General features: G+C 52.0%; 1 protein-coding gene across 4 annotated transcripts in view; it reads right to left on the bottom strand.

The window, feature by feature from the left end:
- Positions 1-12,549, bottom strand: part of LOC142571742 (uncharacterized) — a 227,392-nt gene that overhangs the window by 42,677 nt on the left and 172,166 nt on the right. The window lies entirely within an intron of this gene.

Below are 12,549 nucleotides of genomic sequence, written 5' to 3'. Positions count from 1 at the left end.
GCGTCGATAACGCGATGAGGTCGTGTACGGACGCACAGAAAGGGAACGAAAGGGTGAAGCAAATCAGCAGCCCGGCTCAACAGCGTATCGCCCGAAGAAGCAAGGAGGTCCGTCACTCGTGCTGTAAGGCACAGGCAGATATATTCTTTAAAGGAAGGCAGTCACATACGAAACATCGCAGAGTGCGAGAAATAAAAAAAGAAAAAGAAAAACCGGCCACTCGCGGCAGAGAAAACAAACCTGCCAGTACAGCGAGAAAGCACACATAACATCCGTGACCGCAGGGTAAATGCATTACACTCTACAACGGAATGCAGCGCGCGAGCAATACGCGCGAAAGACAGCTCGTGCAGTGTGCGCCTTCTTCACAGTCAACGCACGGAACATTGCGCGGCCTTGAACGCTCCCTGCCGATCGCTCGCGGTCGTGAAATACCGAGATGCTGCGGTCAGCTATAGGCTCGCGAACGATAGTATAAAAAAAAAAAAAAAAGCAAGCGAGAGCAACCAGACAGGACGTCTTGCGTTTCGCTTCCGCTCAGAATGGAGACGTCGTGCATATCTCGTATACGCGTACACGTCATACCCGCTTCGGTCAAGCGTATCCTGGATGGCTGTAGCAACAGTGCGCGACTCGGAAGCCAGGCCTTCCAGTCTTAACCTGAACACGAAGGCAGATAAATTTTCTTTCCGGCGCTTAGCAAATATCTGCGACAGCGCATTCCAGAGGCTGACGCCTGTACTGCACGCGTATGCCACTCTTGAAAACAAAACGAGATGAGTCAGCGATCAGCGCGAAATCGCTCACGCCTAAATGCAGCTGCTACGAACGGAAGCGTACAAGGATTGCTGCGTGCTCAGCGGATAGCGTCCTGCTTACGTTACAATTACTGGATAGTCGTCAGCATTGCGAGAAGAGGAGCAAGCAGAACGATATGACGCGTAAGACGTCTGACGAACGACTTCGCAAAGTCCTTCCGAGTTCCGACAACTCTTCATCGACTGCTGAAACTCGCCATTCTGCGGCGGTTCCCTGACTGTCACTCATTTTCGACACGTAACTTTCCATATAAGAACACTTTTCGTGCTACGAGTCCTTTGACATTACATTTTCCTTGCCCAGTACGCTATATTCAAGTGAAAAATTTATACTCTGCAACTTTGCGGCATAACGCTGTGTTGGCATAACTAGTCGCAATAAAAATCCTTCACGCCAGTTTTTTTTTTTTTTTTTTTTGTGCGCGTGTGTGGACAGATGTAAAATATGCATCACTTCACTTCGTCTTCTACTTTCTCCACCCAGCAGTATGGCTTTCCAGGAGCTTGCAAGTCGACGTCAAGTAGGGAAGGCCCTGCTCGTCAGGCTCTGTCGACGCGGGCACGGTTATATGCCACGCGCGACTGATACAAGCCTTGTGCAAAAACACATAATAAACCGCATACAAAAAAGAAAATACGCACATTCTCGTTCAGCGTATTCGCAGATGTCACTTACATGGTCATTATTCTCTTCATAAACCATACTTCACGTCGCTGTACACGCGTAAAAGCAACGCGGAAGGCATCGTTCTGATGTGGGCACACCAGGACAGCTGCAGTAAGTAGTAGTAGTAGTAGTAGTAGTAGTAGTAGTAGTAGTAGTAGTAGTAGTAGTAGTAGTAGTAGTAGTAGTAGTAGTAGTAGTAGTAGTAGTAGTAGTAGTGGTGGTGGTGGTGGTGTTTTATCTGTATTTCGAAAATATTTACATTGCGGAACGAGAAAAGGGGAAACACAAAGGCTTGATTTTTGTTAATCACAGACCATACAAAGTCAATATGCAATGAAGCCAATGAAAGCATAGGAGCAATTAGCTGTGGTTATAACTGAAACGTCGAAAATAAGAAAAAAGGAAAACTAAAGCGGACGAAAAGGTAACTTGTCGCCGGTGGGAGCCGAACCCGCAACCTCTGCATTACGCGTGCGTTGCACTATACCAATAGTGCTACGGCGACCGCGATCAATTCGGCCGCTATCTTCGGTATTCCATGTGTACTAGACTAGACAGCGTAGCGAGCAGCGTAGCGAGCAGCGTATAGCATGGACGTGCCGCAAGGCTATCGAGCGACATATTAGAGAGATTTAGATTAGGGGACCCAACGTTTGCGTTCCCCTAATCTAAAACTCTCTTTTAGATGCAACAGAGCCAGCATGCCGTACTCTTCGCACGCAATTGCTTTGTGTTCCGACCCTTCCGTGCGTAATACACGAAGTTGTTTGCACAACCTCGGTCACCGCATGCCTATGACGCTCGAAAAGTGTGCACCAACCGCTGCAGTTACACTCTGCTGCGCTAAACTCAGTATTTACGACGACGAACACCCAGGAGAGCCCTTGCAGACAGCTACTATAAGCTGACCCTAACTACACACACCGTGAAGCAGAGAAAGAGAATTCAAAGAAACAAAACAAAAGAAGAAAAGCTTTTTCTTTTCTTCGTGTACGTTCACAGTGGCAAGCCATTGTGCCCATGGTGGGACGTTCAGGAAGAAGAAGGCGCCATCCAGCGCGAGCATTGCTATCACCTACCTCGCATCAGATCCCGAGAGATGAAGTCGCGTCAAGAGAGAGAGAGAGGTAGCGAGGAGGTCTGGGAAGAACTCTATTCATCAAAACCGTGCAGCGATGTGGCTGGTTTGTCCGAGGCTATAGCTGAGTTTACCGGAGCTTAATTTCAAGAGGATTAACGCGAAAGCGGAGCAAGAACGCTTCGCGACTTCGACGACAGTTTGGAAGGTGGCGCTGAACAAGCTGCAGAACACGATGCCACGTAGTACAACGACTCTACGGTCAGGGTTTCGTCGGGGCTATGACTGTCGTTGGCACCTATGGGGAGACTCGCGAAATATAAGACTTCGGGCCGTAAATTAGTGCCGTACTATGTTACAAGTCCCATCGGATCAAGTTACTGATGTCGCAAACGAGGCTTGTAAACGTAGAGACAGGTTTTTCAAGAAGCCTCCTGCCGACGAATAGCATTCGAAAAGGAGTAAAGAGGCCAACGGAAACGAGAGCGGACGTATTTGCGTTCGATTTGCCACACCCGATTAAGCACTCTCGTACACTTGCGCATCGCGGGGCACCTTTTGTTTACAAAACAGCCGCAGTTTGTCTCATGCAGCTAAAGTATTTACATGCCGGCCGCTCACTAACCGCGCACTTACGCGCGAATGTTGTTCGGCGCCCCGTTTGACTAAAGGCATATGCTATGATAGCGTTCGTAGTGCTGCGCTATTCTCTCGGAGACGCAGTACACAAGGGAGACGGCGCTGTCAGCTCGAGCCGCGACCACGGCAGCGGGGAGGAGGGGAAAGCCGCGCGATGGAGAGCGACGCAGCAGTCAGGCCGCTGTGCAGCGACGACGGTAGCGGCGGAGTGCGCTCGCGCACCTCCGCAACGACGTAAAGGAGAACAATCGCACTTTTGCTTGCGGCTCCATTGTGTTTTGTCCAGCGCGCGAGCAGTCGTGGGCAGCCGGCCGGCCTCTGTGCAGCCAATGAACCCGAGAAGAGCGTTTCTCAGATGGGCGGACGTCGGGGCGCGTTGCCCTCGGGAGCTTTAAAGCAGCCGAGGTGGAGCGAACGCGCGCAAGAGCAGGTGACCTCCGTGACCGCTGAGTTGCGACCGCCGCGTGTTTACTGGTACAGGAAAAAAAAACTAATTATTTCTGGGCTTTTACGCGCCAAAACCACGATCTCTGATTACGAGGCACGCCATGCATACTGGTGGACCCCGGATTAATTTTCGACCACCTGGGGATGTTCGATTGGCCCCCAATGCGCGGGACATGCGCGTTTTTACTCCGCGTTAGAGTTTAATGGAGCCAATCAGAATCTGTATAACGCTATTAGCCAGTCAGAGCTGTCAAGCTAGGTGGCTAAATCGACAATAAGGCGGAATATTTGACAGAGAGAGAGAGAGAGAGAGAGAGAGAGAGAGAGAGAGAGAGAGAGAGAGAGAGAGAGATCACAGGAAAGGCAGGGAGGTTAACGAGAAGCACGTTAGGTTTGCTACCCTGCACTGCGGGATGGGAGTATGGGGGTGGAGAGAGAGAGAGATAGAGAGAGCATACAGAGTTCGCAATAAAACTCCAACGCCAAAACTTAGTGTGCTAATGTCAGCGCCATAATTCGCGTGCCTATACAAGGAGCGCAAGAGGCAGCTTCCACAAGACCATGCTGTGCTTTCCACGCGGGTAATTTCGGCGTTCATCTTGGACGCGTACATACTTCCGGTCTCGCTAGAACGGGGCATGCATGGGCGTTCCAAATAGTGGGATCGTATACGCGCCCCTGTGCGCGCGCATATGGCCACGGAATGGATCGACGTAACTGGACACCTCAAGTTTGCTTCAAAACGTGACTTAACTTTCGCGGAGTCCTCATACCGCGCAGATGGCGTCAGCATTAATTGGTCGCACCCTGAAACAGCAGAATATAGCGCCTTTTGACCACTGCATGCTGGTTCCCCACAACGAAATGACCTTGATCGCTGCGGGCGTCAGTAATGCGTGCAAGAAACGTGAGTGCATCTGTTTCAAATACGATTGTGAGAACATCTGAAAGGCAGCATAACGAACTCCTCCTCGAGTGTGTCTCGAGGCAAACGTGCCACCTACATTCCACCGATTGCTTAAGCGTGCCGGCGCATAACTTTCGAGACGGCGGGCGATCGCAACGCGGGCGACGACGTCTGTAGAACCCGTGCTCGCGCCACCTGTTTACGCCGCTCATTTGCACAGACCCGGGCACGAAGTCACGCAGTGTCGCAGGTGGCGAGCCCGATTGATACGCGGCGGATGAATTCAGCCTGACCCGAGTCTGACAGGCTTTTCTGATGACTCTGATGCAACACAAAGTACGCATGCGCCGTCCGAACTACTGCGTACGTGCATGACGTATTGAACCGTGTAGTCCTAACAAGGTCGGACAACCTTGTTGACCGATCCCTGGAGTTCGGATGCGCGTCAGCGAACTATACATTCGCCCACAGATCGCGACGTTGTGGCAGAAAAGCGCACAAGAATAACTTCACAGAAACTTACACGCTCGGAAACAAGTGAAGACTTAAGGTCCTCGACTTCCCAACCTACATCAGACGCTGCTGGACGAACACTGTCGTGGTCCCCGTTTATGCTGCATAGCGCCGTGTATAAAAGAAAGTTAGGAATGTACTTTGCGCAGTCGCGGTCACCTGCAACGCGAGCTCGGAATGCTTCGCTGGTGGCCGGGGGGAAAGCTCTCGATGTGCTTCAAAGAGGTGGAAAGTAACTGTGGTTCCACGAACTGTAACACGTCGAGTGGGTGGCCAGAGATTCAGGCGAGCGCAGGCCGTTGCCGCCGCCGCAGCGTCAAGGTGGAAATCGCGCGAGATAAGAGAACCGTGAATGAGGTTGCGGACTGTACACACACGCGCGGTTCGCACGCACGCGTATGGCTGGAGGAAACCGCGAGGCCAACGCGATAGTTGCGCGTCGCTGCATAAGTGGGAGCTGCGGGTGTGTAACTCAAGCAAGTACACCGTACACACCTATATACTGCATCATGACCCGGCTGCACCTTCCTTAATAAGATTGGCGTTTGCTTGCGCGATATTTCGGTGCGCTGACGCGACTTTCCTCGCAGCGACCGCGGACGTATATGTATTGATAGGTTAACCCCAATAGTTTAGCCACTATTTCAAATCGCACGATGTTCACGCTGCAATCGCGGCTTAAATGCGCTTGTGCGGTTGACAATCACGTGTAAATACATTGCACACCTCGCATATGGCGATAGTTTCTCCACGCCGCCAGAGAGATGCACCAAAGCCCCGGACGCAATACGCGAGAAATATACGTTGCAGGCTGTCGCCGCTTGACAAATCCTTACTTATAGATTAGATTATGGGGTTTTACGTGCCAAAACCACTTTCTGATTATGAGGCACGCCGTAGTGGAGGACTCCGGAAATTTCGACTACCTGGGGTTCTTTACCACGCGCCTAAATCTAAGCACACGGGTGTTTTCGCATTTCGCCCCCATCGAAATGCGGCCGCCGTGGCCGGGATTCGATCCCGCGACCTCCTGCTCAGCAGCCCAACACCATAGCCACTGAGCAACCACGGCGGGTATCCTTACTTATAGTATGTCACGTATGTCTTGCACACACCAAATGATGCGTGAAGACCACCGCACGGTTTAAAAGGAATGAACATAAATGGAGTCAGAGCCGTATATAAGCACGGACGAATGTTTATGCAGCGTCGCCGTCACCCTTTTCCTCCGACAGAGAATGCCCTAATCCAGGTGTCAAGCGTAACTAAACAGAACCGGAGATTTAACTGCGTAACAGACGTCGTAAGAGAACACGAAGCGTTTTCGCGGCGACAGGACTCGTGTATGTTCGCGTTCCTGTTTCGAGCGCCGCGGTGCGTGAACGATATGTCGACGCGGCGAGATGTGAACGCACGCTTCAGCGTTGTGCGCTGGTGCGACGTTAAAGGTAACTCTGCAGGTGGCCCAAACTACGTCAAAGCTGCCTCTTGGTTCAGGGCTGCGTCTCGATAGACGCAGTCCCAGTCACGGGACGGCGACGCCTCGCCGCCTCAAACGCGCGTGCCCGCACCGCTTCACCGAGCGTCGAACCTTTCGCTATAGCTGCGCTCCCTCTGGGTAAAGCGGGGATGTAATTCAGATTAACGAGAGCATCGAGAGCCGTATGAGAATACGAGGAGTACCAGGCTCCGCCCACATAAATCTACGCGGCTCGCTCGCGTGCATGCGTGTATCTCATTGCAACCCAAATCGACGTGCCTCCTCGCCGTGGCTACTGGGCCGCGTTACCTCGCACATCGCGTGTACGCGCGTGCTGGAGTGAAACGACTGAGCAGTGCGAGTTGTTGGGTCAGGTCGAGTTATAAGACAGGAAGGTGGGGTCGCGTATAATATTACAGGGCGAGGCGGCAACGCGAACCCAAAGGTCATGCATGACCGGAAAGGCGGCAGTCAGTCTACGACTGCATGATCGTGGCAACAGTCGCATACAACAAGCTGCATCAACAAGCTTCCACAGTCGGAGCAAACACTTTTCAGACGCGTCGCATCTGACGCCAGGTGGTACCAATGCGTCACTTGCTCAGTCAGTATACACGCAAAGCGAGTTCTGCAACACCCATTTGTAAGGTTTAATCACTCCTCACCTTTCACTCGTTCGCAAGCACTATCCGCAAGAGCAGGAGGTGCAAGTTTTCTGAATATAAACGAAACCAAGTGCCTATGGCCGCAGCTGACTCCGGTACGCGTAATACGACACCGCCGAATGTAACAGCACTCGTGGAAAGCACTAGCCAGGGAGGCGAACTCTCGGCCTTGGTCTATATATATACAGCTATAGACCATATCCATAGACCATATATATATAGATATAGACCATCTGTATAGATATACAGATGTCTAGAGCCACAGAGCTCCACAAGCAGTAGACGATGCTTCCACAAGGGCTCGGTAACACTCATGCCGCCATTGCAAAAGGTTTGTGGTGGGGAAAACAATGCAAGCATCTTGTCTTTATAATGATATTTTTATCTGTGTAAAGGTGGTGTGACTATAGATACCCCACAATCATCGCATCAAACTATACTTTTCGACAATATACTGGCACTTATATTCGGTTCGTTGCTGTCGCAGTTATAGTTCAGTATATTAGAATCACCTCGAAGTAACACAAGAAGCTTATTCGGCTCGCAGCTACATTGTGATCCTGAAATGAAACGTATAGTGCTGCCATTTTATTCAGCTATTTCTCTACGCCGCCAATCGCGCACGCGCAGCAACGCTGCTTTCGACAAACTTCTGCGCGTGCTCAGTGGCGCCGGCGAATACCAGATTTCCAATGGGCCGGTGCTGCTATTAACTAAACTATTTCCTCAGTCAACACGCAGTCAGGATAGCAGCGAGATGCCTATGCGCGCGCTCCGATCCGGTATACCGCGCTCTATATAAATCATACATACGTAGCATTTGCGCTGCGCCGCAACGCTCATCAATGGCTCGCGCGCGGGTGCCTGAAGCGCGCACAGCCTGTGCACGGGGTGCGGCGACAGAATAATCATGAGCACCGAGCGTGAAACGATATATGCTGCCGGTCGGCGCGTGAACGGAGAAAGCGCCCACAGTGGCGGCATACACAAACACGCACGCACGCCGTATACTGCGCAGCAGGGCGTTCAGTTTCGCTTTCTGTGCGGCGTGGCACAGGTTCGGAAAGGGAGCTATTCTTCTTCCGGTACAGCAGCGGGCGACCCATCACCACGGGGGAAGGGGTCAGGTAGAGGTTTGTGTCGTGGGGGAGCATTCCGAGCCTCGCACGCACACTCGAGGGCACGCGGGGTCTGCGGATGACAGCGACGACATCGGCGACGGCGTACTCGTTGTTATGCTGCGCGTCGGCGCACCGAGTCTCGAAGCGGAAGTTGCGGAAAAAGAGAACGGAACGCCCGGGCGAGGATTCCGCGACAGACAATGCGCCGACGTTTTTGTTCTTGTTTCCGCGATCCCCGACACGCCTCATCGAGCGCGGTCGAATAGGCCGTCGAGCGTGTGCATCTTCGCACCGGCAACGAGGCTGAAAGCGAGAGCGAGGAACGTCGCACGTTAGACGTGTTTCTACAGCAAAAACGTGTGCCGCAGTGACACCCACCGCTTTTATAAGACTTAGGCACATTACCTGACACTACGAGAGTGTCGAAAGATCATTAAACACGAGCCTACGAGGAGAAAGAAAACGCAGAATGGCAGAGGAGTTACGGGAAGAGGGGGCGACAGTGACCATCGGCGGCGCCAGGGGTTGTGCCCATGGACCGCGGCTGACAAAATGTGCAACGTAGCGCCCCATTCTTGACGGCGCGGTACCTTCGCCAGAACAGCTAACACAATAGCGACGATATAGGCGTGTTTTATGCAGCGCTGATGGCTTACGAACGATCGCGCATGGCGATCTCATTCTTTACGAGACCTTGAAAACACGCAGCGCGCGTCGAAGATTGAGTGTGCTGAGCCAGAGCGTCTTCCCTCCTACCCGTGAGCATTGCTTTTTCGTAAGCGATTTTGGGAGCTCGTTCAATGAAAGCCCTTAAACGGGGCCGCCTAATCGTTCAACGGCGACAAGGGAAATGATGTTACACCATGCAGCCCATCAAAAGCTAAGCTAAGCTTGTGCTACGTATCTTCAAGCAACTGCAGCGAAGCTGTCCATATATGTGTGCGCCGGAGTTAGGAACCTCCGAGACCGCCCTAAGTCGCAACACGCTATACACGGCGGCTTTTCCCCGTGAAAATTTAAAAAATAGGCCGTATCACAAGGATACATGTCCACGCACACGCATGCACTGACATCCACACGTCAGATAAAGCACTCGCAGTCTTCCGGACTGCCATTTGGCCCCACGCGAGCGCCACATTTGCAGCAGCGAGAAAAGCACCGTTGTGTGGAGATGGCTGAACCTGTCCGGCACCTCGAGCTCCTTCGCCTGAACCCTTTACACGCTACTCCAAGAACAAACAGTGCGCAGGATCACTCCTTTTGCAGTATAGGAACTGCTCGTCCCATATGAAGTCACGTTCCCAGGAGTGCTCATATATCCTACCGCATGTTCACTCGGACAGGACACATCAGAATGGACACATACTATACCCTCCTAACGGCCGTCTCCAAAACGTGGGTTATGAGCACAGACTTCCACGCTGCAGCCTCCTGGAGGTGCGCGACGGTTTCGGCCCGCTGAGTTATAACAGCTTCCGTTCGAGCAACGCGCGCAACATCGACATCCATGAAGTTAGCGAGGGCGCGGGCGAACGGAATCGAGAGACAATTTTGCGCAAGCACTTTTCTGGAGCAAGCAGCGCGCCGCGCTGACGACACCGCAGTTGTCGTTTTCGTCAGGGTGACAGCAAAAGTGGCTTACTTCCTGGCGTACTACACAAGCCGCGTTGTGTCGCAGCAAAGCACTCGTTCAGCGGTCACGTGCTCACGCGAGGCAGCAGACCATGTGATAGTGACAGACCAAAACCAAAAAATAACCGACCGAAACCAGGCAGTAACCACGGGGCCACGAAGGCGTGGCAACGTCGACGGCGCCGCGGTCCGCGGCTCATCGTTCGTTTTACGAAAGCGCGACGAAGGCGGCCGATGCACCCGGCTGCACGCAGATCGCTGGATGCGAGCACTGCGGTAAAGTCAGCCAGCCAGCCAGTGGCACGTGTGACTCTCAAACCGCAACTGACGAGCTCGATCCTTGCCGGTGGCCACGGTCGTCGTTAAGTTACTGCGTGCGCACGCAATACAAGGTGACGAAATTGTGTGCTGGTCTGTAGGGCAGCCGTATTGCGACATGCTGTTAACGCCCCTTCGTGTGCGCTAATCCTATGTCGTGTTATTCTAGGAAAATCTATGTGCACGTGTGTACGGGTCTCTCTCTCTCTCTCTCTCTCTCTCTCTCTCTCTCTCTGCGTATTTTTCCTATTTTTCTGCATCCACTTGCCCCTTCTACAAAGCAGGGTAGCAAATTGGATGTCTCTCCTTTGGTTGGTTAAACTCGATCCCCGCCTTTCGCATCTCTCTCTCTCTCTCTCTCTCTCTCTCTCTCTCTCTCTCTCTCTCTCTCTCTCTCTCTCTCTCTCTCTCTCTCTCTCTCTCTCTCTCTCAAACAATCGTCGTTTTCATAGTGCATTCAGAGTGCTATCAACATCTTTATAAACCGCTGTATTACTACAGCAAACAGGACAAATAGCGTAAGCTGGGCTTGATAGCCGCTATTTGAGCCCACTTACTTTGTGCTCGCACTAAAGCTTAGTTGAAGCCTTGCACAACGTTTGAAACGCTCCCGTAGCGCTCTGAAAAGACCGGTCGAATGCTGCCATTGCTCACTGTCGTGCTTGTCCATGTACCCCCACGACTGCACGTCCAACCAAACGAGTTTTGCGGAGACCCACACGGTGGCAGCACAATCATGGAAGGCGTGCCAAGTGGACGACGAACTTACCCTTCGCGCAATGCATTGCCCTTAACCGAAAAATATACAAGGAGGAAAACCACCATATATGATGTACACACGGCCTGAGTGACCAACAGTGGTCGAGCAAGCGATAGGTCCCAGGCTGGAGCAAGCGTTTAGACAAGGCGACTTGTTTTCATCAGGGCGCCTTCTTCAACCACAGCGTGCTTAGAAACATTTTTGTATAGCGCGAGTGTCACTGTGGAAGGAAAACAGTAAAAAAGCCCTGCATGTTAGTAATCATGTCGCCGCAGACGCTCTGCGCCAGCAGCTATGTAGATTACGTTTCGTTTTAGCAATGACGTCTCGGTATCCTGGGGTTAAACGACGCCGCACGATGGCGCCACCAGCGCGGCTGCTCACCCTCTACGTCTCCGGTATTTCGCAAACAGCAACACGTTCGTGAAAAGGCTAAATTTTTCTGAACTTGAATGAACCTTCCCATTTGAGAGAAGGTGTCGGAAAATTACATTAAGCATGGCACAAGCGTACAGAATGAGTTGGCGAACTTTTTTTTTTTTTCTGAGTGAGTATGATCTTTTTATGAAACTTTACTTCATAAACATTTAGTGTAGGTCTTCCTTACCCTGTACACACCCTATTATACAATATATATTATCTCACCAGTATACTTATATCAGTGCTCGCAAATGTTCGTTCGTCAATATCCTGTAAAATTCCCTCTGCCTGTTTTCAAGTGGCACATGGTGCTGGATGATCAGTTGACTCGGGTCCTCATCTTTCGCCTCAGCGCCACGACGACCCTGTACACTCGCATATATCCAAATAAAAAAACGTAAAAGAAGAGGAGTACCCCAACAGCCTTCTCTCTTGGAGCGCATAAAGTTTATCGGAGTTTCGAGCGGGCGCCGGGCAACAACAGATCAAGTGCCGTGACAAGCAGCAGCATGCCAGAGGCAGGCGCGCAACGCCATCGACGACTACGCGCCAGTCGCCGGTGCATTCCGCTAAGCCTCCCCTCACAATCCGCTCTGGTGTAGCGCCGTAGTCGACGCCGGCGCGCCCGGTCGGGAAAAACAATCCGAGCGCTGTTGGGATAGGGAGCGAACACCCCGCTGTGCGAGCGCCACGACTCTTGCGTTACCGCGCGTGTCCAGATCGAGCACGGAAAGGGGGGAGAGGGTAAGCCTCGGCAACAGCCGCGATGGAACGCCAGAACAAAAAGACAAATAAAGGAGCAAAAGCAGGAGAAGAGACAAAGAGCCGCCTTGCCACTACGCGGTCGTCCTTAGACGAAGAGCGATGTTCAGGGAAAGGAGACGTCAAACGGAGGAATAAGCTGCGGTGTCGCAACAAGCCCCGATCGAGGACTCTATTATACACCGTGTAATTAAATGTAAAGGGCAACGGTACAGAGTTTGGCACTATGCAGCGAACGTTTTATTGTTCGCATTTGGAATTCCACTAAAAGAATCGTGTTAGAGCATATCACGCATGACGACGAGTAAGGAGCAGTGGTATC

Source organism: Dermacentor variabilis, chromosome 2, assembly GCF_050947875.1.
Source record: "Dermacentor variabilis isolate Ectoservices chromosome 2, ASM5094787v1, whole genome shotgun sequence".
Taxonomy (NCBI): Eukaryota; Metazoa; Arthropoda; class Arachnida; order Ixodida; family Ixodidae; genus Dermacentor; species Dermacentor variabilis.
The sequence above is the reverse complement of the archived record's forward strand: the minus strand, read 5'-3'. Positions and strand labels throughout refer to the sequence as shown.